The sequence below is a fragment of the Tamandua tetradactyla genome, chromosome 6 (genome assembly GCF_023851605.1).
Source record: "Tamandua tetradactyla isolate mTamTet1 chromosome 6, mTamTet1.pri, whole genome shotgun sequence".
Lineage (NCBI taxonomy): Eukaryota > Metazoa > Chordata > Mammalia > Pilosa > Myrmecophagidae > Tamandua > Tamandua tetradactyla.
Window position 1 is genome coordinate 123,515,842 of NC_135332.1, and position 26,940 is coordinate 123,542,781.

Below are 26,940 nucleotides of genomic sequence, written 5' to 3' on the forward strand. Positions count from 1 at the left end.
TAGTCTCCAGTGTTTGGAACACCTAGAAGGAAAAAACAAAAATTGTGGAACTGCAACCCATACCAAACTCTGAAATCTGTTCTGTAACTAATCATTGCAGTACACTTTGAAATGTATTGCTTTTTTGTATATATGCTCTCTTTCACAATTAAAAATAAATAAATAAAAATACAATAACCATAACTTGGAAAAGAAAAAAGAATAAGTTATCAAATATATATAAAGTGCTTACTATAGTGCCTTATAACCTAGATATAATATTTTAATAATATTAGCTATTATTGAAGTTTTCTCATTATAACCCATACCATCCATGAAATTGGGTAATTCTTTCTTGATTTCCATAGTGTTTAACTTTTCTCTCTACCCTACTACCTAAATCAACATCTATAACTCTAAGTTATGTCTCCATCTCTAAATTTGTATATCCTTTAAAATTATTTTTCATATTAAATGTTCCAAGTATATTAGAACTTATTCCCTAAATGTAGTAAGACCTCATGGAGTCCAGCACGGAATTGAGCAAAATACACACAGGTCGAACACATATGTTTATTTGATGAGGTGTAGTTCCAATGTCTTCCAGGATTTCCACACTTTATTTACATTTTTGTACAAGAAAAATGAATATTCTTTGTGCAAATTCACAGTTTAGTAAAAGTTTATGTATGGTCCCTTGTTATTCAACGGTTCACAAGGTTTGATTTGGTTAGTCTGTCTGACAAGTGAGTGTCTCCCAAATTTTAAGCATCTGTATTTGGTTATCTAGAATACTGTTTTTTAAAGGTACTTGCAAAAGTTGCAAAGGAAAAAATATTTCTGAACTTTCACAAAAGGATAAGAATGCTTAACAGTTAAGAATTCTTAACAGAATTCTAGACATTTCAGAATATTCAATAATTTCTCAAGGACTATCAATCAGGATCCTTGGTACAAAAGGAATTGTGTTAGGGGATGTTTGCCTATTTGTTTACTTTTTTCAATAATAGGAATATGTGAGGAAACAGTATTGGACTGGTAGTCAAAAACACTTAAATTCTAATATAAGCTCTGTCTGTAACTTCCTATCGATTCTAAGTAGGTGATTTAGCTGATACGGAACTAAATCTAGAATTTTCACAAAAGGAAAAAGTAGCTTCCAATTTATAAAATGCTAATTTATTTATGTTTGTGATTCCTCCTCAAGGAAACTTGTGTAAAAATACTCCAAAATACATAGTAGAATTAAATGCAATATTCCAATTAAAGTATCGTGACTATCAGTGTAATGTTCACTAAATCAACATTATGCCTAACTCATACCCATTTTATTTGATTGATAATTTGATAATAAAGGGATAAATTTTTTATGAAATTAAAAAATATATATAATTGAGCCAGCCTTTGAAAATCAGGAGATGGCACACAATAATCTAGATTTCCAGTGCCTATTAACATTTCAAAACTCTGGTGGTGCCAGACAATTTTCCTACAAGGCAGCCACCAGTTGGAGATGAGAAGAAGGTGATGCCCCCCGAGCAGGACCTGTCCTCTCCCACCTGCCAAAGGCCCCACCTCTCCATTTGCTTCAGGACCCTGAGGGAGCGCGTTAGATGCCTGTTAAGCTGTGCTTGCCTGGCTGACTATCTTGTTGCCTGGGATACCAATGGCGATGCACAGCAGCAAAGAGCCCGGGCTCTGGCATCAGATACAGCCTGGGTCCTTACCCTCATCATTTTGTCACAGGTTTGACCTCTGCAAGTTTCCTCATCACCCTATACCTCAACGATCTCATCAGTAAAATGGGAGATCACAACCTACCTTGTGGAGCAGAAATAAGCATTAGAATAAATGTTTAGAATAAACATTCTAAAAGTACTTAAAACAGTGTCTGGCACATAGTGAGAGCACAATTCATGTTAGCTTTTAAAATGCATATCTTTATTCAGAATGAAGACGGGGGAATTTGACAGTGTTTCAAGTAAAATGAGAGTGAAGGAATGTTTCTTTGTAGTATGAAGAAAACTCACTTTCTGAAACTTCATTCGGTCACCGCCTACCTGGACCCTCTAGCCAGAGCTGGGTCAGAAAGAGGGACACTCATCCCTGGCCCAATCTGCAAACTCTTTCCAGATTAATATTCCCCAAACAAAGCCCTACTCACTTCCCTCAAAGTCTTTAATGGGACCAGCCCTGTTAGCTAAGCATTCATGTTCCTCTAAGATCAACCCACCCTGCATTCCAGCCAAAGAAACCACCAAACTTGTTTTCATTTCCGGGCTGCTATGACACAAACCATGCAGTGGGTTGGCCTATCCAGGGGCATTTATTATCTCACGGGTTTGGAGGCTGGGAGCTGGCTTTCTCCCGGGGTCCGTGGTGTTCTGGCTGGCCGGCAATCTTTGGGTGTTTCGACTTTCCCGTTACATGGCGATGTGCTCTCCTTTCTCTTTCTTTTCCGGTTCCTGCTAACTTCTAGCTTCCAGCACCTTCCCACGGCTTTCTCTTTATAAAGCCTCCAGTAATAGAATTAAAACTCACCCAGACTCAGTTGGTCACACCCCAACTAAAACTAACATCTTCTAAAGGTCCTATTTTACAAAGGGTTCCCCCCCCACAGAAATAGAGTAAGATTAAGAGCATGTGTTTTCTTGGGTCTATTGCTCAATCTGCCCCCCTCTCCCATACCTCCTGTGCCTGCTGCTGCCTTGGAGCCACGCCCCTGCTGTGGATTTCTCCTGGAAGGCCCTGTCCACTGCATTTGGACTTTCTTCAGAGCCCCACCCTTCCAGGGTTAGCACAAAGGCCACTTCCTCAAGAAACCTTCCTAATCTCTCCATTTGATAATAAATTCTCCCTCTAAACTCCCCAAGAATTTTCTCTTACATCATTTCACACTTTTTTTCATTGAATTACAATTATGTATTTGTTACTTTTCTTCTCCCACTAAACTGTAAAATTCATGAGAACATCCTTTTTTTGATTTCCCAAAGTATCAATCACAGTAAAATATATTCAATGTGCATTAATACCATTTTTTTGCTTTTTAAAATATCTTTCAAGATATATTCTGGGTTTTAGTATAACACAGCATCTGGCTAACAGTTTGAGACAACCTCTCCTAACTTTCCAGGAAATAATGGGAGGGGTCCATGGGGTAAGAGGGCAGGTGGAGAGAAGGAAGAAAAGGAAAGCATAGTACATTGAAGTCTGGGGTTCACCTTTGAATGAGTGCCCAATTAGGGATTTTCAGGGACTTTTAGACCAATGAAACTAGGTGTAGAAGCATAATTCCTGGCATACAAATGCACGACCACTTGAAACCAGGGTAAACCTACCCAGAAGAGGGTGGGGTGATTCTAATCCCTCCCATTGTCTGACACCAGGTGAGAAATGCAAGTTATGAGAAAATGGAACCACCTTCATGAGACATATGTTAACCAGAATACCGTGTACAGCTCCCATACTAGATAATTTTGAAGTCTCTACAAAAAAGGGCCTTTGTCTAAGAAAAATTCATTACTAAAATTGATGTAAGGAGTATGTTTAACAAGGTTAAACTTAAGCATTTGGAAATGGATAGAGGTGATGGTAGCATGTTATTGTAAGAATAATTAATAGTCCTGAATTTTGGGCGAATGTGGTAGAAAGGGGAAGTTTAGAGACATGTTATGACGCTAGGAGGAAAGCTGGATGTTAAAACATAGGCATGTATAATACAGTGAATCTTTTGGTGGAAAATGATTGTGATTAACAGTACAAATATTTAAAAATTATTTCATGAACTAAGACAAATGTACGACACAAATACAAGGAGTTAATAATTGAGAGGTATATGAGAGAAGCGTATCTATTGTAAACTATGGACTATAATTAACAGTAATATCTTAATATTCTTTCATTAACAGTAATAAATGCACCACACCAGTACTGTGGGTCAATAGTAAAAGGGAAGGTAGGGGATATGGGATGTTTGGGGTTTTCTTTTTTATTTTTTTTTATTTTTCTGGAGCAATAAAAATGTTCTAAAATTTGATCGTGGTGGATGTATGCACAAAAACGTAATGACACTGTAAGCCATTGATTGTATACTTCAGACTGTTTGCATGGTGTGTGAATAAATCGCAATAAAATTGCATTTAAAAAAATAAACTACATCCTATCCTGAAAATAAAATGCCCTAAGAGTTGGTATTTCGAATGTAAAAAAGATGCAAGGAAAAGGAACAGCTCAAAAATAATGGAACAACAACCATGAAATAAAGAAGAAAGCTGTCAATAAAATGACACCCCTCCAAAAAAATAGGTGCAGAAACAAGTACATCAAAAGGTTGAGATTGTTGGGATAATGAATTTTTTCCTCTGTGCTGACTTGTATTTTCTAAATTTTCTATCACTGCTTTTTGTAATAATAATAATAATAATAATGCCATTATTAAGTTTTTAAAAAAATTTAAATTCAAAACAAAATGACATGAGATACCATCTTGCCTGTTAGCACATCAGGATAGAACTTTTAAAACTATCAGTAATACTTGAAGCTACCATACAGTGAGCATTTATTATGTAATGAATAATATGCTAAGTGATTTATTAGCATCTCATTTATTCCTCATGTCAACCTGTTTACATGTGAGAAACTGAAATTCAGAAACATTAACTTTCTTCAGGTCCCATAGCAAGGAAATGGTAGGGTCCAGCCGCACCCAGGCCTCAGCTTCCAAAGCTTCAGCTCGGCCCACCCAGCACACTACCTCCTGCTGACACAGGGCTGCAGGGAGCGCTATGAGACGTTGTCTCATGGGAAAGTAAGCTATTCAATGTTTTAGAATGCAATTGTGCGAGACGCGGTCAGAGGCTTTAAAACTGTTGACAGTCTATGCAAGCAGTAACTGAGGAATATTTGATGAGGAAATAATCGAAGATCTGCTCAAAAATTTATGAACAAAGATCTTCACATTATTATTTATTATAGTGAGAAAACGGAAATAGCTCTATCAAATAAGGGAAATGGTTAGATCATAGTGTTGCAATTTAAAATTGGTGTCAAAGAATTCAAAAATGACAAAATCATAAATAAAAGGAACAGGATTTAAAAATATAGATAATTGTCTTGTGACTATATAAAAAAATCTGTTTATATATACACGCATAGCAAAAGTACTGAGAGAAAAGCACGCCAAAATGTTATAGTTGCTATTTATTATGATGAGATTATGGATTCAATTTTTTAAAGACTTTTTCTGTTCTTCCCATATTTGTTAAGATGAATACACTATTTACATAATCTTAAAATAAATATTCTTATACAAGATTCATTCTTCAAAAGTCTGATTTTTTTTTCAGTTTTCTGGATAACCCCTGTTGCATTAAAAACCCCTTCACTCAAAAGGTGTATTCTACCATAAGTACATGGAACCTTGAGTAGGGCATAAGATTTTGTAGGTTTGCCCAGAGTGATGCCCCAATAAATCCCAGAGTGATTTGAACAGCAGTTAAAAAGTATTTGCTAAGTACCCTTGGGGGGATGGTGAGAAAAGGGGAAAATTCAACCTCCCCAAGTGGAGAATTCATGGTATTCTCACAAGCAGTGGGGACAACCAAAGCAATAGGCTGAGTCCCCAATTTTGGGGTTTGTTCATATGAAACTTAACCCCACAAAGGCTAGGTCAAGCCTACTTAAAATTAGACCTAAGAGTCACCCCCAAGACAACCTCTTTTGTTGCTCAACAAGCAAACACACTGCCCTCCCCCTGGCTACTTGGGATATGGCCTCAGGGGTGTGGACCTTCCTGGCAACATGGGACAGAAATCCTAGAATGAGCTGGAACTCAGCATCAAAGGGTTGAGAAAACCTTCTCGATCAAAAGGGGGAAGAGTGAAATGAGACAAAATAAAGTGTCAATGGCTGAGAGTTTCCAAACAGAGTTGAGAGATTGTCCCGGAGGTTATTCTTATGCATTAAATAGATACTACCTTGTTAGTCAAGAGGTAATGGAGAGGCTGGAGGGAACTGTCTGAAAATGCAGAGCTGTGTTCCAGTAGCCATGTTTCTTGAAGATGATTGTATAATGACATAGCTTTTACAATGTGACTGTGTGATTGTGAAAACCTTGTGTCTGATGCTCCTTTTATCTACCTTATCAACAGATGAGTAAAACATGGAATAAAAATAAATAATAAGGGAAACAAATGTTAAAATAAAGTTAGATTGAAATGTTAGTGATCGGTGAAAGGAAGGGGTAAGAGGTATGGTATGTATGAATTTTTTTCTGTTTTCTTTTTATTTCTTTCTCTGAATTGATGCAAATGTTCTAAGAAAGGATAATGAAGATGAATCTGCATCTATGTGATGATATTATGAATTACTGATTATATATGCAGATGGAATGATCATATGTTAAGAATGTTTGTGTTTGTTGTTATATTTTTTAATTTAAAAATTAATATAAATAAATAAATAAATAAATCATTGTTAAAAAGCAAAAAAAAAGGTGTGTTCTCAGAATTCTGATCTAATTCTTAGAATACATAAATAAATTTGAAAACATTCTATATGAGAAATATTAATGTTAATAATGTAACATCATAAATTTAACTCACATAGAGCCCAAATAATTTAATTGTAGTTAAATTATAAATAAAGTTAGAAATTGCTTTATTTGCAGTGAATGTCTGTTTTTCTTGAATCCAACTTACTGAAACTAAGGTAAATATAATGATTCCATGCTGTACCGTTCAAGGGTAATTACTGTTCATAATGATGACTCTAAGGCATTTCAAGACCCTGAAATGCCTCCTAAGCCACCAGAGAAAGATTTTATTCCGTTAAAAGTAGCTTCTTTGTTAAGACCATTTGATTGTGCTGGTTCTCTGAAAATTGGCTAACCTACATATGGTGGGTATAGTTACTCTCAGTAATCTAAAATCTTCTATTAAGCACAATGACCTATTCCATGATGCTTCTGAATAAACTGGAGTAAACTATATATTAATTGAGTTTCTTTCAGATTTTGGAAGTATGCAACTCCTCTGGGCTTCCTTGCTCTAAGATTCACCTTCCAATGTGGGAAATGGGAGTTCCAGAAATAGGGCACTTAGGGGACTAGGGAAAAAGAGAACAAAATCCTGCAGGTGGCTCAAAGGTACCTGGGAATGATCTTGTCTAAAGGTATGTGACGTTGGGGCAGTCAAATTTCATAGCTAAGGTATATGACGGGGAACCTTGACACACTTGAAAGAGTTTAGAAGCTAGAAGAATCTTGGCAAGTGCTGTGCTTAGAGCAATTCCTGCTGTGGGAACTGTGAGACGACTCTGCAAAGGACAATGGCAGCAGGAACTATTATTCTCAGTGTCCCCTGGTGGAAACACAATGCACTGCCGTCCTGAGAAACTGGGCGTCACGGTGTTTTTTCAAGTTTGGGGTTAGCACCTGAGCAGGAATCACCCTTGTTTTCTACTGAGGAGCTTCTTTTGGTTTCAAATGGCTTCACATAGTTCATATAGTTGCTGCTGAGAATGGGATGGGATGGGATGGGAAGGAAAGAGTCATTGCTGACCCACAGTGTGGGGTAGGCCACAGGTGGGGTTTACTAGGAGCCCACGACTTAATGGGAGAATGGCAATATCATCAGCATTCCAACTGGCTTGTCCATTTCTGGGCCAAAGGATTGACCATGACTGAGCTACATTATTCCAAAAATAAATTACTGCTGGACCAAAATGATCCATGAAGCCAGAGGCTAAGCACACAGTTCATCAGTCTTGAACTATGCTATTCAGTATAGTAGCCACTAGTCACATGTGGCTATTTATATTTAAATTAATTAAAATTAAATACAATTAAAAATTCAGTTCCTCTGTCCCACTAGCACATTTCAAGGGCTCAATATCCATATATGACTGGTGGCTATTGCGTCAGAAAGTTCTATTGGACAGCATTGAAGCATTGAGTTTACTGGAAGGTTTTATATTAAAGCCAACTTTTATATATAATGGAATAGAATGCAAGAGTCTCATGCATTTTTTAAGATTAAGATTCTGCATATTACCAATACGATTTCATAATCCAAAAGAGAAGCAAAATTTGAGGTAAAGCCTAATCTCTAGAGTTCCCTCTACTTCTAAGCGACTTCTTACCCTTAGGTAAAAATAGCTACTCTCAGAGGCAGAAAAGTCAGCTTCAATTTTTTTTTCACCCAAGTCTTCAAGACCCAGTCATCCCTCCCCACCCCACCCCATCCCACCCTTGGCTCAGCAGAATGAGCTGATGGAGAATCATTGGCAGTCTATCCCAGTTTCCCCAGCTTGAAGATAGCTCCACTATGCTCAAAAAGGGGCAAATGTTTGTGACTCAAAGGGCTCTTTCCAGGGTAATTTTAGCATTTATTAGTCATTGTGTGTTCTAGAATAACGGGTGTCTCTAAGGACCGCCTGCTTCCTGTGGCCAACGGGCTTTACCTCCACCCCACCTTGCCGAAGTTCATGCAGCTCAGAAGAATGCTCTTTAGGCCAACAATTGACCATATCTTAAGCACAATAAGTCAATCTTAAAAAAAAAAAAAAAATGAAGAAGAAGAAAAGAAAAAACAGGGCTGAAAGTCAAAACCTTGTAAAATAATTCAGACATTTTATAATGTTATTCTGCTTACATACAATTCCCACAAGAAGGGAAGTACCTTTAAAATAAGGACTATTCAATACTAGTACAGGATTTCCTCTTGTTGTTGATAATTTCCTCCTAACAGAAGACACAAGGCAGTCCAAGGCAAATTCAAAGGAGGTGTGCAGAGACGACATGGCATCTACGTTCTGTGGGGAACATTGTTCAATCTAATTGATGTTTTCCTTGCAAAGCAGTAGAGTGAGCGAAACTATTTTTATCCAGAACAGAATAGGTTCCCCCTAAACTTATGATTTCCTCCCCCCGCAATAAGTTTTATATATAGTCAAAATCACAACTTGTACCTTTCCAAAGTCAAGGTTTCCATGAAACAAATTATAAACAATAGGCAAATTTTAAAGGCCAAGCTATGTTCTCACTCAGCAGACTAGCCTTTGCCAGCCGTAGCATTTTGAATTGTGGAAATTCTGGTTCAGCCATTACATTTTCCAATGATTCTATCTTTTCAGAAAGTATGGGGCATGGAAAAGGGTCCTCAACCTTCATGAAATGAAAATGCCTTTCTATTTGCAAATATCTACTGATCAGTTTAAGTTACCTGTAGAGGTCCATGACTTGTTTATAGACGGTCGAGCTCTCTAAGCAGACAAGCAAACTTCGACTTTTGTATATACAATGGCAATAAATCAGTAAAGCACGTTTTGGCAGAACATTTTTCCAATTTCCTCCCTTCAGTCAGAGAGGTATGACTCAACCTTTACAATTTGGCCTGACTTTCTAGAAATAAACTAAGTGCATTGAAATATACCCAGTGAAGATGATCCCTGGCTGAGGTTAAAAAGATAAAAGTAACAATTATGGAAAACAAAACTCTCTTTTTTTCCAGAAGGGGGGAGATAAAACAAACTAATAAGAGGCAGATCTATCAACAAACAGACTCTTTAGAATTTTAACACATGAATCTCTTAAAGGAGAAGGACACCAGTCAGCTTAGCACAGAGCTCACTATAGGCATTCTGTAAATATTTTTTAATGAATAAGTGAAGAATGAATGAGCAATCAAATTAATTTTCACAGTAACATTATATGCTTTCCAAATCTCACAGAAGTCTGGTGGTTTAAATAAATTTATAGACAGAACCACCAAAATACTACTTCTTTGGCTTCATCTCAACCCACTACCATTTCACATAGAAATTTTCACTGGGGCTGTAGATTCAGGTGGACCTGGTTAGAAAATTAAAATTTCCCAGGATCTCTTCATTGCAGGCTATGGCGTGTCAATTTGGGGACAGGCTGGAAGTCTATATGACAGATGTCACGTTGTATTCAAAGCAACCCTATCTTTTGAGGTGGGCTGTTCCTATTTTTCTTAATTCCCACTTCCCTGGAGTTCTTCCCAGAAGGAAACTGAGTCTTTGCAATAAATTGGCTACAGATTAGCACAGATCTGCCTGCATCCTTGGGCAAAGCCAGCCTGGCTGTCCAGGCCACAGAAGATTTAATAAAGAGGAAGATCCAATCTCTCAGCATTACTTATGCAACTTATGCAAGGATGCTCCTCGGGCAAACTCACCGCAGGTCCTTCCCCAAGTTGCAGGTCTTCAATTTACTCATTCCTAAAGTACACTTTTTGTCCCAGGGTGGCTTTGTCAGGTGAGACTTCCAGGCTTGGCTGCACACAGGGTATATCTATGATTATCCCTGCACCCAAAGAGCTGAAGGGATTTATTTTTCCATAAGAAAAGACTTTTAATGGAAATCTTAATACAGTTCAGTCCAGGTAGATCCAGATTTTATAGGTCCTGCAAATTTTAGAATTTGGAGGCCCACTTTAACAGAAAGAGTACAAAAATAATTTATTTTTACATATTTTGCAAAAAGCATATGATCATGTGGACGCATTGTCACACCCCTCTCAGGCTTCAGTGGGAGCCTGTGCAAGTGGGGGACCCTAGAGCTTAAACTGTTTCGGCCTTGCAGTAAATCTGCCTCTGATTTTACCTGTGTTCTTTGCTTCCAAATACACCTACACCAGCACATACCAGCAACCACAGACAGAAACAATTTCATCCTTCAGTCGATTGTTCTTAAAACTGGAGATAACCCAGTAAGTGGGGGGGAATGCACCACTCCAACTTCATAAACCCTGAGGACACGGTGCCTGCCCATGCAAAAAAAAAAACAACAACAACAAAAACCAGTATGTACAGTAAACCCCGAGGATGATTTGGGCTGACCACAAACATATTCAAAGGTAAGATTTTGGTGGCCTTTTATCTTGATGTGACTCAGTGTTCTTGACTGTTTGGGTACCTGAAGATTTCTTTTTCTTTGTCAGTTTTTCATTTAGTTTCTTCGCTGAATCATACGCTGAGAAACGTTTTTATCTTGTTGCATCGAGCATCCTTGGAGGTTGCCCCGCCCCCAGTCAGAGGGGAAGAAGTGAGTATTGTTTTGTTTTGTTTTGTTCCTAAACTCTGTAAATAATAGAAGAAATGATATTGTTTGTATTGGGTGCACCTGCTTCCCTAAACCAGGGTGAGGTGTTTTTTTTAACTCTCCATACCACCCCCACCCCGCCCGACTCTCCTTTTATCTGGGCTACTCATGCTTTGTTGTTTGGTGGGAATTTAAGTGGCTCCTGCTTTCTACGGGAACTTCCTATCCCAGGGAATTCAGAGTGTCCCCAGGGACCCCCAGAGGCTGTATTGTTTTTTTGCCCCCACCTCATCCCACCCTCCTCCCCCACCCCATCACATAAACATGCACCCAAACACTCAAGATGTCTTTAAAGGAGCAAAAGAAATGTAATCCTGCAAAGGCTTCCTATGTCTCCTTGTGTTGATCTTTTTACACATTTATGTGCATGTTAGGAAAAGGAAAAAATGGGCATCTGTGTAGTTTTCTATATGCATTCTCTTAAGTCTTGAATACAACAAAAGTAAACACAATGATTTCTTCTCTTGCTTCCTCTGCCTTTCTGCAAGTTACAAGACAGCCCCAGACAAACAATTCCTTGACCCTCTCTCTTCTTTGTTCCCTACCCATCTAGTGCCTGGTCTGGGGTGATTGGAAATCACCTACCACAACGCCCAGCCCCGAGGCAGTGCTGGGTGCACTGCGTGGGGTGGAAAGTGGCTGGTCCACCCAGCTCCATTTCTGTCTGTCCCAAGAGAGCCAGAAATATACCATGCCTCATGGCTGTGCTCCCAGCTTCTGCAAGGAGCCCCACTCCCAGGGCATACTCAGTAAAAGTTTGTATGATGAATGCCGCAAGCCATTTTGCAGCTCTGGCTCCGATTTCCTTCATATAAAACAGTTGGGCTTTTTTTTATTCTTACTATTTCTACTGTGATTCTCTTGGTCTACTTAGACCAGAGAGTGACTGGAATGGCAAGTCCTCAGACATCAGGACCCAGACCCTTCTATCTTTGTGCTCCACCGTCCTTAACTAATTGCCTCATGATCCCAGGTGGGTCTGGAGCTCCAGCCATCACTTCCACATGCCAGAAGGAGAGATGGTATAATAAGATTGCACCTCTTATCTTACTTCCAAAAATCCTGCACAATATTTCTGATTACATCTTACTGAGCAGACTCTCATCCCATGATCACACCCAGCTACAGAGAGGGTTTTAAATGCATTGCTGTCCGATATTAAAATTGAGATCTGTTACTAAAAGAGAAGAGCAGCAGCAGTAGGATTTCAATAGAGGCATAATGCTTATGGCTGACACTGAGCCATGGAAGGATGACTGCAGAAGGCTCCAAAGGCATCCTAACCTCCTCAGAACCCACTCAGAGACCCCTGACTTTGAAGTCAAATTAGAAAGAATATATGCATGTATCACGTTCATTCCAAAATGACTTGATCTAATTATATTAAATGGCTTAGATGTCTGATATAAAATAAAGAAAAAAACATAACAGACTTTGCACATTTTGTTCCAACAGCCAAATACCAACAACCAGTCAATTAAAGGGAAGAGCTGGCTTCCTTCTGCTTAGAATACCCTTACCCTGCCTGTGATTGCATATTCTTCATGCCAGCTTACATATCATTTCCTTAGGGAAGTTTTCTCTAACCTCTCATAAGTCTTAAGTCTGTCTATTAAGCAGTTCCATTACACCCTAAAGAAAAAATAAATAAACAAATAAGGGTGACTCATTCTATGCTTGACCACAAAAACAATTTGTTTTTGAAGAGAAGTCAGACGCAAAGCAGGGATAGTAACCCACGTAGGCCACACCTGGGCCCACACGGGGCTCTGACCCTCATGCCTGGTGAGCAGAGCAGCTTCTCAGGGTTCTAAGTCTTTCTACCTTGTTTACTTCCTCACTTTCCAATCCCCAGTGATGCTAATCCACAATGCACAAGTTAGTTCGTTCCTTTCTTACTGACCCACAGTCCAGAGCTCCCTTCTCTCCACAGGCGGGAGGCAGCCGCTTTTCCCTGTTGTTCATTTGCATGCTGCCCTGCTCCCGAGGCCCCAGGCCTCTGGCCTCACCTTGCCCTTTAGATTCCAGGTTCAACTCTTTGCCCAGGTATTGACTCTTTCTTGATTATTCCCTTGTCAGTCCATCAGTGTAAACTTACTGATTTAACACGACTCTGTGCTTCTCTTTCTAAGCTGTAGGGTTATGTACAAATACTTGCCCAGTTCACCCCATACTCATGAGCAAAAACTTGGGCATATGTCTGTGCCAGAAAATTCCCCAAAGCACCATTGTTCCCTTCATTTTTTTTCATGTACACCTTTCTCATTGGCACTCTATGCATAGCATTGTCCTCATAACACAGATAAGGACAGAAAAGAAGGGAGATAGGAAGGAATAGAGGGAGAGTAAAAGGAAGAGAAGGAGGCAAGAAGGGAAGGAGGAAAGAAAGACATGGTTTCTTTATCACAAATAGATTTGTCTTTGACAGTCATGCAACCAGCAAGCCCCCAGAAAATCAATTCTGCAGTCTAGAGACAAGACGAAGCATATACACCCTAAGTGTTAAGTAACAAAGGCAACCAGTCTTGTATCCGACTATGTGACCAACAGAATGATCTGGAGAGTGTGTTGCAGGAGGAGGAATAAGAAAGAAGGTGAATCTTGTTGGCTGGACTGTGAAAAATTCAAGGTAGTTGGCACCTGTAATTAAGCGTGGGGCTGATCCTATATGACTCCTTCTTTAAAGCCTTCACTACACAACCCCACTCTCTGACTCTCACCGCAGCCTGTCTGTCTGTCCAGTGAGTCCTGGGCTACACAAAGCAGGCTTCCCAGGTGTGTTTTCAGCACAGCTACTGGAGACCCTCCCCCTTGCACAGTATCAGGGAAGATGTCTAGAAACCACGTGGCTAGAGGTGGATAAGAGGGGAAGCTTTCACAGCTGGCTGAATCAGTGGCCAGATCTCATTGTCTTTGGAAGGAGTCAAGCTCCAAATCTATAGGAAAAAAGTTAGATCAACTCAGAGAAAATATCAGTGAAAATCTATGTTGATGGTGAACACCGGGGTTTATTTTCTACCCACTCTCTCTAATTGGCCAAGAAGGTCTGTTGTTCTTATTATAAGCTTCCTGGGTAAAGGGGCAGTAGACTAAAGGCTGCATCCTGGTTGGCTGGACTTATGAACAGCTTCAAAAGCACGGTCACTCTCAGTGACCAACCTCTGCCCTTGTTGCCTGAATGCTTTACCCCAACCTCCATACTCCTTTTCTTCTTTCATTTTCCTAAAGCAGCAATTATCAACCCTGGCTGAACATTTATTTAATCACCTGGGGGATTTTAAAAAAAATAACTGATAACTGGCAACCACCTTGAGAGCTTCTGATTTTATGGTCTGATGTGTGAACTGGCCATCAAGATTTTCCTAGATCTCCCCAAGTGGCTCTAATATGTGATCAAATTGAGATTCACCATCCTAAAGTATCATTAACAGCAAGCTATTATATATTCAGATGTTCACTCAAGTTTTGGGGGTAACAAAGATATAATTTTGGCAGAAGATGAAAAACAACTTCAAAATAAATTTTAGGGCGGTGTAACAGTGGCTCAGTGGCAGAATTTCACCCACCATGCCAGAGACCTGGGTCCGATTCCCAGTGCCCTCCCATGCAAAAATAATAATAATACATCAATAAATAATTTTTAAATATTTGTGTCCCTAAAAAAATTCTTTTGTCAGTCTTCCCCATTGGGAAATTCCTCCCAGCCAGAGAGAGATTAACAACCAGCTACAACTTCCTTTCATCTTCACAGACCTCTTTCCTCCCCTCAAGATATCTCTCCCACTCAAACACCCTGCCTCCAACTCTAGGAGTCCCTGTACATTAAAACCTAATATAATGTGCTGAGTGGTGTGCAAAAAACTGTAGGAGCAAGTCGTTGTGACATTAATGAAATGACCTCATTAGCCTATGCTATTGGCCACCTGGGAATCAGAGAATGGAATGGGGGGGTCATCTAAATATGTTACACGTGGAGGCACCACCTGGTGCAGGTTTAACAGCACAGCTAAAACATAAATAGGGATCATTCTGGATGCTCTGACCAACTAGGAATTCTTAGACGGCAGCAGAAAGTCCAGAATCTCGGGATACTTGGTGATCTAGTTTGCAAGCTGTCAGAATGTGATATACCAGAAACAGAATGACTTTTAGAAAGGAATTTATTAAGTTGCAAGTTTATAGTTCTAAAGCTGTGAAAATGTCTAAATTAAAGCAAGTCTATGGAAATGTACAATCTAAGGCATCCAGGGAAATATATCTTGGTTCAAGAAGGCCAACGAAGTTCAGGGTTTCTCTCTCAAGTGGACGAGCACATGGTGAACACAGTCAGGGTTTCTCTGTCATCTGGAAAGGCACATGGCAAACATGGCGACACCTGCTAGCTTTCTCTCCAGGCCTCTTCTTTCATGAAGCTCCCCCAGGGGCATTTTCCTTCTTCATTTCCAAAAATGTCTCTGGCTACATGGACTCTCGTGGTTCTGGTAGCGCTGAAGCTTTTTTACAAAATGTTTCCTCTTTTAAAGGATTCCAGTAAACTAATCAAGACCCACCTGGAATGGGTGAAGTCACATTTCCCCCTAATCAAAGATTAATACCTACAATTGGGTGAGTCACATCTCTGGAGATAATTGAATCAAGTTTCCAACCTGCAGTGCTGAATAGGGATTAGAAGAAATGGCTGCCTCCACAAGATGAATCAGGATTAAAACATGGCTTTTCTAGGGTACATAACCCATTCAAACCAGCACATCTGTCAACCCTTTCATTCACTACATCTGGAAAAACTGGGCAGGAGAACACAAGGGCCTCTGCTTCCCAACATTCCGAAATGAGGTGCCTGCCATTCCTTGCTATTTTCCTCCACTATCCCCCTCCACCCGCGCCCATACCCATCACATGATCCCTTCACCTCAACCCCACTATAAAAGATGACAACTTTTGGTGGGCCCAGGTGAAAATGTGGGGTGACCAGAAGAGGTCAGCTGACTACTGTGCTTTGCTATAAAGATTTGTCTAAACTGCTGTGCCCATAATTCTTCACCTTTCATAGCCAAGCACTACCCACTACTGTGCTGTACCCACAAAGAGAGATCGCTTCCCACTAAGAGGAACTTAGTGTTCCTCAGAGGCCACCCAGGTAAAACTGCAAGTAGCTCTTTAAATTAGCATTATTTTTTTCTTCCTCATATCCCTTTTTCATGCCAAACAGTGTACTAAGTGCTTTAGACAAATTCTCCCTTTGAATCCTCATAGCAACCCCATGTGGAAGGTTCTGCCAGTGTCCCATTTCTCAGATGAAAACTGAGGCCCAAAAAGCTTAAATAACTCGCCCTGTGTTTCAGCTGGTAACCTGATTCGAACTAAATTTAATTCCAGACATTTACCCACTTCTCTATAATAAAAGGGTTTTGAGTTTAAAACAGCCATCTAAATCAGTGGTATTAAATTCCTCCTGGATTGCTTAACACAATTGTGAAAAACTGTGAAAGTCTCTACATGTTAAAATTGACATCTAAATGTTTCAAGGTCAAGTAGTAGGAAAAATGTAATTTCAGGTATTACAAATGCTGGTGTCTAATAATAAAATATGAAAAGTAGCCAATGAAATTTAAATACCATAATGATTTGATATCAACCATCAACCTTTTTTTAAATATATGAACAAGCTCCTCTTGAGAAGTGGGAAATTTTACATTGTTCCTTTTTCTCTTTGAACTCCTATTGCCTTTCCACATCCCCACAGAATTTTACTCTAGTAACATATTTTTATGCTTGTATTTTTTAATTAAACCTTTTTTTATTAGAGAAGTTATGGAATTACAGAACAATCATACATTAAAATACAGGATCCCCATATACCCCACCACCACCAACACTTGCACTGGTGCGGAAAATTTGTTATAATTGATAATAGCACTTTTTTGTATTTCTACTATTTTTTGACAGTAGTTACATTTGTTATAATTGATGAAAGATTATTAAAGTGGTACTATTAACTATTGTCCATAGTTTACATAGGGGCATTTTTCCCCATATTCCTAACCTATTTTTTGTTTCTTTCCATGCATGTCTTTATTTTATTACTCATCTACCCATACGCTGGATAAATGGGGTATGAGTTGCTAGGATTTTACAATCACATGGTCACAAGATGAAAGCTATATAGTTATACAATCGTTATCAAAGATCAAGGCTATGGATTGCAGTTAAACACTTTCAGGTATTTCATTCTGGCTGTTCTAATACACTAGAAACTAAAAATAAATATCTATATAATGAGGCAGTGGTCGTAATCACTTGTTAAATCCTAATTTTTCAGTTGCACCTCCTCCCTCTCATTTGATCATTCTCTCAATCTTCAGGGATATCTGGGCAATGACCATTTTAACTTTTTCATGCTGGAAAGGGGTGCTGAATGGAAAGGGGTAGAGGACTGGAACAGGTTGATGTTCTTGGAGAGGCTGGTACCTCTGGGTTTCAGGGCTTATCTGGCCTTGGAACAATCTGGAGGCTTTAAGTTTCTGAGAAAATAAACTTCATAAGTAAAACTTTTATAAAGTCTTAGATAGAGTATTCTTTAGGGTTTCAGTAATACTATAGATTAATAGTATACTATTAATACTATAGTACTATAGTAATACTATAGGGCTTCAGATACTGCGGAAATTTGCATTATCTGGCTGAAGCTTGGATAAATGTAACTTCCAGAATGACTTCTCAACTCTATTTGAAATCTCTTACATGCTTGTATTTTTGTGATCACTTTTCATAGTTTTCTCCAACAGGAATATGCATAAAAATAAAATTTTGTATTTCTTACAATCATAAGGCTCTAAGTGATGAAGGAAGGAAAGGATGAAAGAGGAAAGGGAGGAAGGAAAATTCTTGACTGAGTTATTATTGTAAGTATTATATTTTTGTATAGTACTATACAATTAATCAATAATATTTTGATAACTTTATTTTTAAAAGAAAAATTCTGTTGAATATGCATCTCTTCTTAACAAAATGAATGGGTTTTCCCCCAATTAGTTCAGGTATAAATGAATGGATATTGCTAAAAATCACATTGTAATGATCTTTCATCAAAATTATCAGTAACGGGACAGGCCACGGTGGCTCAGCAAGTAGGAATGCTTGCCTGCGATGCCAGAGGACCCAGGTTCGATTCCTGGTTCCTGCCCATGTGAAGAAAAATAAAAATTATCAGTAATGCAAATTTAGATTGAAATGCTGGTGATCGATGAGGGGGAGGGGTGGGGGTACGGTATGTATGAATTTTTTTCTGTTTTCTTTTTATTTCTTCTTCTGAACAGATGCAAATGTTATAAGAAATGATCATGATGATGAATATGCAACTATGTGATGATATTGTGAATTACTGATTATATATGTAGAACGGAATGATCAAAAGTTAAGAATGTTTGCATTTGTTTGGTGTTTTTGGTATTTAAAAGTTTTTTTTAATTTTAAAAAAATTATTAGTAATGCTGTAGCAATTGGCAATAAGTCTGTCTTTATTTTGATGAAAGCAGAGAATTGGAAAGTACTTGGTTTTCAAAAGGATTTGCTGCACAGTCATTAGGCAATCTCTTTCCCAATTTCCAGAAGTATACTAAAGATATTTACCAAGCCTTATTTCTTTTTTTTTTGGAATGGCTTTTGTATTAGTTAGGGTTCTCTAGAGAAACAGAATCAACAGGGAACACTTGCAAATATAAAATTTATGAAAGTGTCTCACGTGACCGTAGGAATGCAGAGTCCAAAATCCACAGGGCAGGCTGCAAAGCCGACAACTCCAATGGATGGCCTGGATGAACTCCACAGGAGAGGCTCACCAGCCAAAGCAGGAATGCAACCTGTCTCCTCTGAGTCCTGCTTAAAAGGCTTCCCATGATTGGATTTAGCATCACTAATTGCAGAAGTCACTCCCCTTTGGCTGATTACAAATGGAATCAGCTGTGGATGTAGCTGACGTGATCATGACCTAATCCTATGAAATGTCCTCATTGCAACAGACAGGCCAGCGCTTGCCCAATCAGATGAACAGGTACAACAACTTGGCCAAGTTGACACCTGTCCCTAACCATGACAGCTTTTAAAAAGGGGAATGCATTAAGTTGCAAGTTTACAGTTCTAAGGCTATGAAAATGTCCAAATTAAAGAAGGCTATAGAAATATCCAATCTAAGGCATCCAGGGAAAGATACCTTGATTCAAGAAGACTGATGATGTTCAGAGTTTCTCTCTCAAGTGACAAGGCACATAGCGAACATGGCGATGACTACTATAAAGGGACATAGATATCAGCAAATGTGCAAGCTCATAGAAACAGAAGGTAGGGTACAGGGTGCCAGGGGCGGGGGCAGGCAGGAGGAATGGGGAGTTATGCATATGGATGAAGGGTTACCATTTGGAGAGATGGACACGTTGAGTAACGGGAGGCTGAGGGGGCTGCGACATTGTGAACGTGATCAGTCCCACTAAATGCTTGAGGGCGATTGAGATGGGAAAATTCAATATATGTTTCTATTACTTAAAAAAAGAGAAAGAGCAACTAAAAGGATTATGACAAATCACAAATACACAATCCTGGACAGGATCTAGTAAGGGAGGAGGAAAAGCTCAAAAGGACATTATTGGAGCAGCTGAAAATAAACTTGATAACTGCACTTAAGATGGTTATGTAACTGAATAGCCTTGTTCTTAGGAAATGTACATGGATGTAATAAGTACTTAAGGAACAACCTATATGCAATGGTTCAGAAAATGGATTGAGAAGATAGGTAGATTGATAAATGGATAGATAAATAGAACAATACAGCAAATATGGCAAAATATTAATATTGGTGAATTGGGTATCTGGAGGGATATGTTGAAATTCTCTACATGGGGCTTGTATCATTTTTGTAATTGTCCTGTAAGTTTGAGATTACTTCAAAGTAAAAAATAACTAAATAAATAAAGTCTAGAACAAAGAATTTTCTGGTCATTTTCCATAAACAAAGATTCAGTCCATTTTTAAATGCCATTGAAAACTCATCCCCTTTCTCATCACCAGCTAAAATGCAGGGAGATGAGAGTTGGAGAGGGAGGGGAGGCACATCTGCCCTTTGGCTCCTCTTTCTCTCCCAGCACAGGGGGTGGGGTGGGGGGCTCAAGTTCTGGGCCATTTTCTGGTTCTAGCATTCCTCCACTCCTCACCTTTCCAAAGTTACCTCCTCTGATGTTGAGGAGGGAGAAGACGGTTGGCAGTCATCTCCTCGTGTAACATGCGGTGAGAGGCATCCGTGTGCTTGCTCTGGCTGTGTCGCTTTCCATCTTCCACCGAGGCCTCTGCTGATGTGATGATTTCCGAGCAGAGGGTGTGCGTGGTTTTCTTGGGGAGATGTTCAACTTCACCCCAAGCCCCTCCATTTCCGAGAACCACACCCCACACAGAGGAGGGCAGCTCTGTTTGCCTTCAGCCCAGACAATGACCCAAGCCCCAAACCCCCTCTCTGTGAACCCTGTAACGCTACTTTAGCCTCTGCAATGCTTAGTGAAACTTTTCAACTCCGCTACTCCCCCCTGGGCCAGCATCTCAAAACACCAATGATTTCCTTTCCCATCCCCTCTTTTGGGATGAGGGTCAGCTATGGGGGCTATGGTTAAACATGACAGGTATGGTTTGGCCGATTATTAAAAACCTTACTATCTTATTTCCCTTTAACCCTTTCACATTTGAACTTTTTATTTGCGTTGCTCTCCTGTGCACCATGGGTGGGTGGTTTGTAGTCTGTTCCGTGACAGAGCTTCTTTTCTTCTCTTCTTTTTCATAAATGTAGATGCTGCCCCCTCCCCCCACATATACACACATACATTTCCCTTCCCACCCACCCCCCACAACATCCTCTATCTTTCTTACAGGAAAGCAGGACTGTGTTTAAACCAGGATTCGGCAGATCTATAAGAGAGTGCAAGAGATGCAATGCTTCAAAATCAGCTCTGCTAAACTAGCTCTCAGAATTTTGATTGAAGGTGCACCCTCTTCCATGCTGGCAATGCCCTTCCTAACAGTTGCTCGTTCTCCATCTGTTGAATTACAAGGTACAAACCCTAAGGTGATAGTGGAAGAGTATTTAGATATTGGGGTAAGTTTCCATGGCTTCAGACTAATGAAATTATTGGTAGCCAATAGCAATTGAGTACATTTTTTGTTTTATAATTCACAATCACTTCCCAAACTTGATTGTCTCATAAGCTTTCAAAAGGTAAAGTATACATTTGAAAGAATTTTGAACACTTAGGAAATATATTGTAAATCAAGACTATATCAAAAATCAAGGTTTAAATTTGCCTTTCACTCAGAATACTTTTTAATGACCGTAGCATTGCCTCTTTTTTTTAGGAATAAAACTGAATTCAGTAACTTAAATAATGAAACTCGGAAGTTAGTAACTTGGCGAGAGGTGGTGGTAAAGAATCAGGACACTGAGAAGTCTTCAATTTTGAGGGAAAGATAAGAATTTCAAATTCCCTACTCGAGGAGCAGCTACACTTAGATGCACGCGAGAAGGACCCCGAGTGGATATCCACAAAGTGCGACCTTCAAGAAGGAAGGCCACAGGGAAATAAACAATCATGTGAGGGTAACTAAAGGCCGCTTGGAGGCTCAGGCTGAGTGAGAATCAGGAATATAGCACTTTTTATTTAAAACACATATATTCTTAAAGACGCATATCGCATCAGTGTTTTCAATAACTAGCATGCCCTGAGCCCCGAGAAAAGCACCAGGTACTTCAACCCTATAGTGCTTACACCACTACAGTAAGACTGTGTAGACCCGAGCACCCATTTCAGAGCCACATTAAGAGAGAACTTCAAAAGAAATCTCAGAGATGAAAAGGTTGGACTAAAATGTGGCAAAATCAGAAAACGACGAGAACCATAACTGGAGAGAAAAATGGAAGCTGAAGGATGAATTAAGAACTGAAAATCTTCAGGGGAGAGCAAGGTCTTTCATGGGGAATATTAAAAACATGACCAATTTCCCTTCATCTCCACTAAGCACACATACACAAAAGAAAATAGATTTAAAGGGTGCTGTTCGAGTTAGATATTTTTTGAAAAGAAAAAGATAATTGGGTAACAGTGAAGAGAACATACCAAAGTGAAACATAAAATTACCTTCCCAGGCGGTCTTTAGTATCTAAAATTGTCTAGATCTGTTTTGCTCTGATAGCAAAGGGGCAGGTGAGATTCATTCATTCATTCATTCATTCATTCAACCAATAGTCATTGAGAGCCTCCTTGATGCCAAGTACTATTTTAAGTGACAGGACTGTAACAGCAAAGAAAAAAAAAGACAGTAAATACACAATCGATCAATGAAATACATATTCTGTCAGATTATGCTACTATGGAGAAAAAGAAAAGAGTAAAGGAAGGTAGGGTGTGGTGGGGGTGGGGATGACGGGGAGAGAGTGAAGTAGGCTGTTTTAGTAGGATTTTAAGGGAAGGTTTCATGGGGAAGGTAATCTTTGAACAAACCCCAGTAGATTACAGAGTTGGGTAGCAGATAGCTGAAGGAAGAGCATTCTGGGCAGAGGGAATAGCCAGTGCAAAGGCTTGGAGGTGAAAATATACTTGGCAAGTTCCAGCAACAGCAAAGTACCAGTAGGGGCATAGCAGAATGGTGGAGAGGGAAAGCGATAGGACATGAGGCCAAAGAGGATGATGAAAGGTCCATATATTTCATTCTTTAATTTTATGATTCAATTTGGCATTTACGGAAAGTGCCTATATACCAGGAAAAAAAAAACACACCACAGGGGAGATACTTTGAAACAAAATACTACAAGTAGCTTCAGAAAATTATCAGGAGTCACCTCTCTCAGAAGCAACAGCCAGTCTCTTTCTGCCTTAAAGATAATGTTTTCAAGTCTCTTTGTAAAGAGACTTCTTTGTAAAGTCAAGCCACAGACCGCCTAGTCATTGCTTAGGAAAGAGTAAGAGTTTTCAAATTTAGGTATGATCTTTTAACTTGAGTATATGTCAAAATTAGTTTCTCTTGTCTTGCTTTGCTTTTCCTTGAGGAAATTTCAAAATCCAGAAGTGATTTTTCAAGAAAATTCTGCCTATTATCTTTATAGGATACCTACAACTGCCTAGTTATTGATGGTGATTTTGTTTCAGCCGTGTGTCTATCCATATGTGTGTCTATGGCATATTCAAAGGCCATACATGACAAGGGTGTTAGAAATTTCTAGAACTCCTGGAAGCCATTCAGATTAGATCCCAAAAGGCTGAAGAATAGCAGAGACCTTACCTCTTCTCTGGTACAAGTTGCAAGCCACTATCCAGTCCTACTAGCTGAGAGGTTTTGGTGTATTAGTTACTAATCCTTAAAATTTGGGCAATTTAACACAAAAATCCAAAATTGGAGATGTTCTCAGAAACTTGAAAAATTCGGAAAGGAGCAGTTGGCATGAACCTTCAGACGGAATTTGGGCTGGGAACACAAGCCCTTGGGCCATCACTGACCACCCAGTACCCCTGAGTGATTCCCATTCCTGCCTGGACGTGGGAGTGCATGTTTGGGACCCCCAACTAGTCCAACCCTATTTGACAGATGGAAAGTGGGGTCTAGAGAATTTTTTTTTCCATCATGGAGTTGTATATTCATCATCATGATCATTTCTTAGAACATTTGCATCAATTTTGAAAAAGAAATAAAAGAGAACAGAAAAAAATTCATACATACGATACCCCTTACCCCTCCCTTTCATTGATCATTAGCATTTCAATCTACTAAATTTATTTTAACATATTGTTCCTCCTGTTATTTATTTATTTTTAATCCATATGTTTTACTCATCTGTTGATAAGGTAGATAAAAAGAGCATCAGACACAAGGTTTTCACAATCACACAGTCATATTGTGAAAGTTGTATCATTATACAATCATCTCCAAGAAACATGGCTACTGGAACACAGCTCTATATTTTCAGGTAGTTCCCTCCAGCCTCTCCATTACCTCTTGACTAACAAGGTGATATCTACTTAATGTACAAGAATAACCTCCAGGATAACCTCTCGACTCTGTTTGGAATCTCTCAGCCATTGGCACTTTATTTTGTCTCATTTCGCTCTTCCCCCTTTTGGTTGAGAAGGTTTTCTCAATCCCTTGGTGCTGAGTCCCAGCTCATTCTAGGATTTCTGTCCCCCGTTGCCAGGAAGGTCCACACTGCTGGAAGTCAAGTCCCATGTAGAGAGGGGAGGGCAGTGAGTTTGCTTGTCATGTTGGTTGAGAGAGAGAGGCCACATCTGAGCAACAGAAGAGGTTCGCTTGGGGGTGACTCTTAGGCCTAATTTTAAGTAGGCTTAGCCTATCCTTTGCGGGGTTAAGTTTCATATGAACAAACCCCAAGATTAGGGGCTCAGCCTATTGCTTTGGTTGTCCCCACTGCTTGTGAGAATATCAAGAATTCTCCACTTGGGGAAGTTTAATTTTCCCCCTTTCTCACCATTCCCCCAAGGGGACTTTACAAATACTTTTTTATTTGCTGTTCAAATCACTCTGGGATTTATCGGGACATCAGTCGGTCCAGAGAATTTTAACGATTGAGCCAAGGTCACCCAATTAGGTAAATTGGTGGAACCAGAATTTGGGTCCTCTTCCCAAGATGTCATCATTCCCTGGAGCTCCAGCTGTGAAAGAAATCAGGCCGCATTTGAAGCTGTGCCTCAGATGAAGTTAGCTCTGAAGTTAATTTAATTATAAATAATCACCGGGAACTAATGAAGGCATCAAAGCTGTGATACTGATGTAGCCCCAGAAGGGCTAGGGAAAAGTTTAGCTAGGAAATGTAACATTTCCTGAAGGATTTTAAATTTAAGTAATCTATATTTAAAATATCATGACTTTAGTGAGGAACAGAGCAGGGCAAAGAAAAGCCAAATAAAAATCACTTCCTAATTTAGCTATGTTGAATAAATTAGAATTGATATTCCTCGGATTTTTTTCTATTAGGCTTCTGCCCAAAGAATCCTTCATTTCATTAAGGCACAAGAATAGATTCAATAAAATGGATGGGTAATTATTGAGGTATTTCAAGATGCATTATGAGCAGTGATAATATTTTCCTCATACAGTAACTTAATGGGACATTTAAACTTTTGCCTACATGGGTAGAAGCATAAATGTATAGAGAGTACGAAAGTATGCCGCCACTGAAGAGCCTGACCTTTTCTGCTCTTACATCTTCAAATAGAAGTGGTAGTTTCCCTACATTAATTTTTCTACACTGCACTGGCTCACAGCCACAATTCTGCCCTGCTTCCCAGGAAGCTACGACTCCACCCGCACAAGTCTCAGAAACCTGTCTCCTGGAAGGGGTTTAAAAAGAAGCTGAAATATCTGTGAAAAAAAGACATCATCTTGAAAATGACCTCCATCCTCCCCACCCCCCAAAAAAGAAGAAAAAGTACTAACCAGGTCAGGGTAAGGGCGTCACAGCTGTGACAAGGAAGGTGCTAGGAGTTTTGCTGTTCCACGGAGCCAGCCAGGTGAGAGGCACGAATTCCTCCGAGTGCCATCAGCAGCCATCTACAGCTGGGTAAGGGGTACAGGCGTCTGAGCCCGTCTAAGCACAATGTTTAGCAAGGCTTTCAATCCTGTTTGAAATCGGGATTTCTATAATTAAACTAAGACTTGGCAGAAAGTAGCATAGCGCTTTCCGTCACAGTGTTATTATAGATAGAAGCAGCACCCGCATGGCACAGGCCGCTCTGAGAACAGAGCTGGGCATCAGGAGAGGGACCCACAGCCGAGGCCGTACACGGAGATGTCAAGTGGAATCTATGTTTGAAACCTACAATCACAAAAATGCCACCGTCTTCATTTGCCTCACGGAGACCCAAGAGTCCCTGCTCAAGTTCAAAGTCCAAACATCTTCTGTTGGCCTTCCTGCCTTCATTTTTCAATCTGAAAGGGGAGGAGGAGCTCAGTGGTTGGGCAAACAAAAGGAAGGCTTTTTTTCTATCGTCTTGCCAGAGCAGGTTTCCTCCCTCTCCTTCCCACCACCCTCGGGATCCAGGCATACTCCTTCTGAGCTAAGAGCCAGCCCTTGGCCCCGGCGGGTGCCACTCCTTAATTGGAAGGAGGGCTACTTCTAAGGCAGTGGGAAGGCACTCCTCTCCTTGGGGCCGGGTTTTCTGCCTCTGTTCTGGCAGGGGTTTTGTCCTAACCTAAAGCATATGTGAGCTCCCTCACTACCCAGTTTAGGAGTCAAATGCAACTAACGGGTTAAAGAACTTCCTTGGAAACCAGACAAGGGAAGACTCCTGGAGCTGTGCAGGTGCAGACTTACAGCCCACCACAACTCATCAGCCACAGATGCCGGAGCCCTGCACCGGGCTGCAGAGGTAGCAATTTTTGTTGGTTCATGTTGTCTTTTAAAAATAAATATATACAACAAATACATTTTCTCTTCTTTCAGCATAGAACTGAGCATACAGTAAGTGTTCTCGGTAAAGTTTGTCAAATGGGTCAGCTAGTTTTTAAAAATTTCACCCGCCTTCTTTCTCAGTCTGATTTGAGCTTTGTTTTGTGGATAGATGGGCAGAGTTTAGGGCCAGACCATCAACCTAATGGCTAAAGGGCTGTGCCCTTGTGGGAATCAAACCAAAGACCTGCATTGTGATGAAGTTACCCTAGTCAATAGCATTAACTCACACCATAAAGAAATCCAAGGAAAATGAAATCTGTAAACTTAAGAAAACAGATCACCAGGCAGAATGAAAATTAAAGAGAACTGATCCTTTCTTAGTCAGCAGAAGGAAAGACCAGGGTAT

The 26,940-nt window shown here is 39.8% G+C and overlaps 1 long non-coding RNA gene across 2 annotated transcripts in view; it reads left to right on the forward strand.

The window, feature by feature from the left end:
- LOC143688768 (uncharacterized) overlaps window positions 1-18,335 on the forward strand; it is a 23,661-nt gene extending 5,326 nt beyond the window's left edge. Inside the window, exons 3-4 of one of the 2 annotated variants that reach the window (XR_013178281.1) lie at window positions 10,944-11,047; window positions 17,934-18,335. This is a non-coding gene — a long non-coding RNA (uncharacterized LOC143688768). Of the gene's footprint in view, window positions 1-3; window positions 5,227-10,943; window positions 11,048-17,933 lie in introns of those variants that run through there. The other variant, XR_013178282.1, reaches the window with a different exon arrangement.
- Window positions 18,336-26,940: the final 8,605 nt, after the last annotated feature.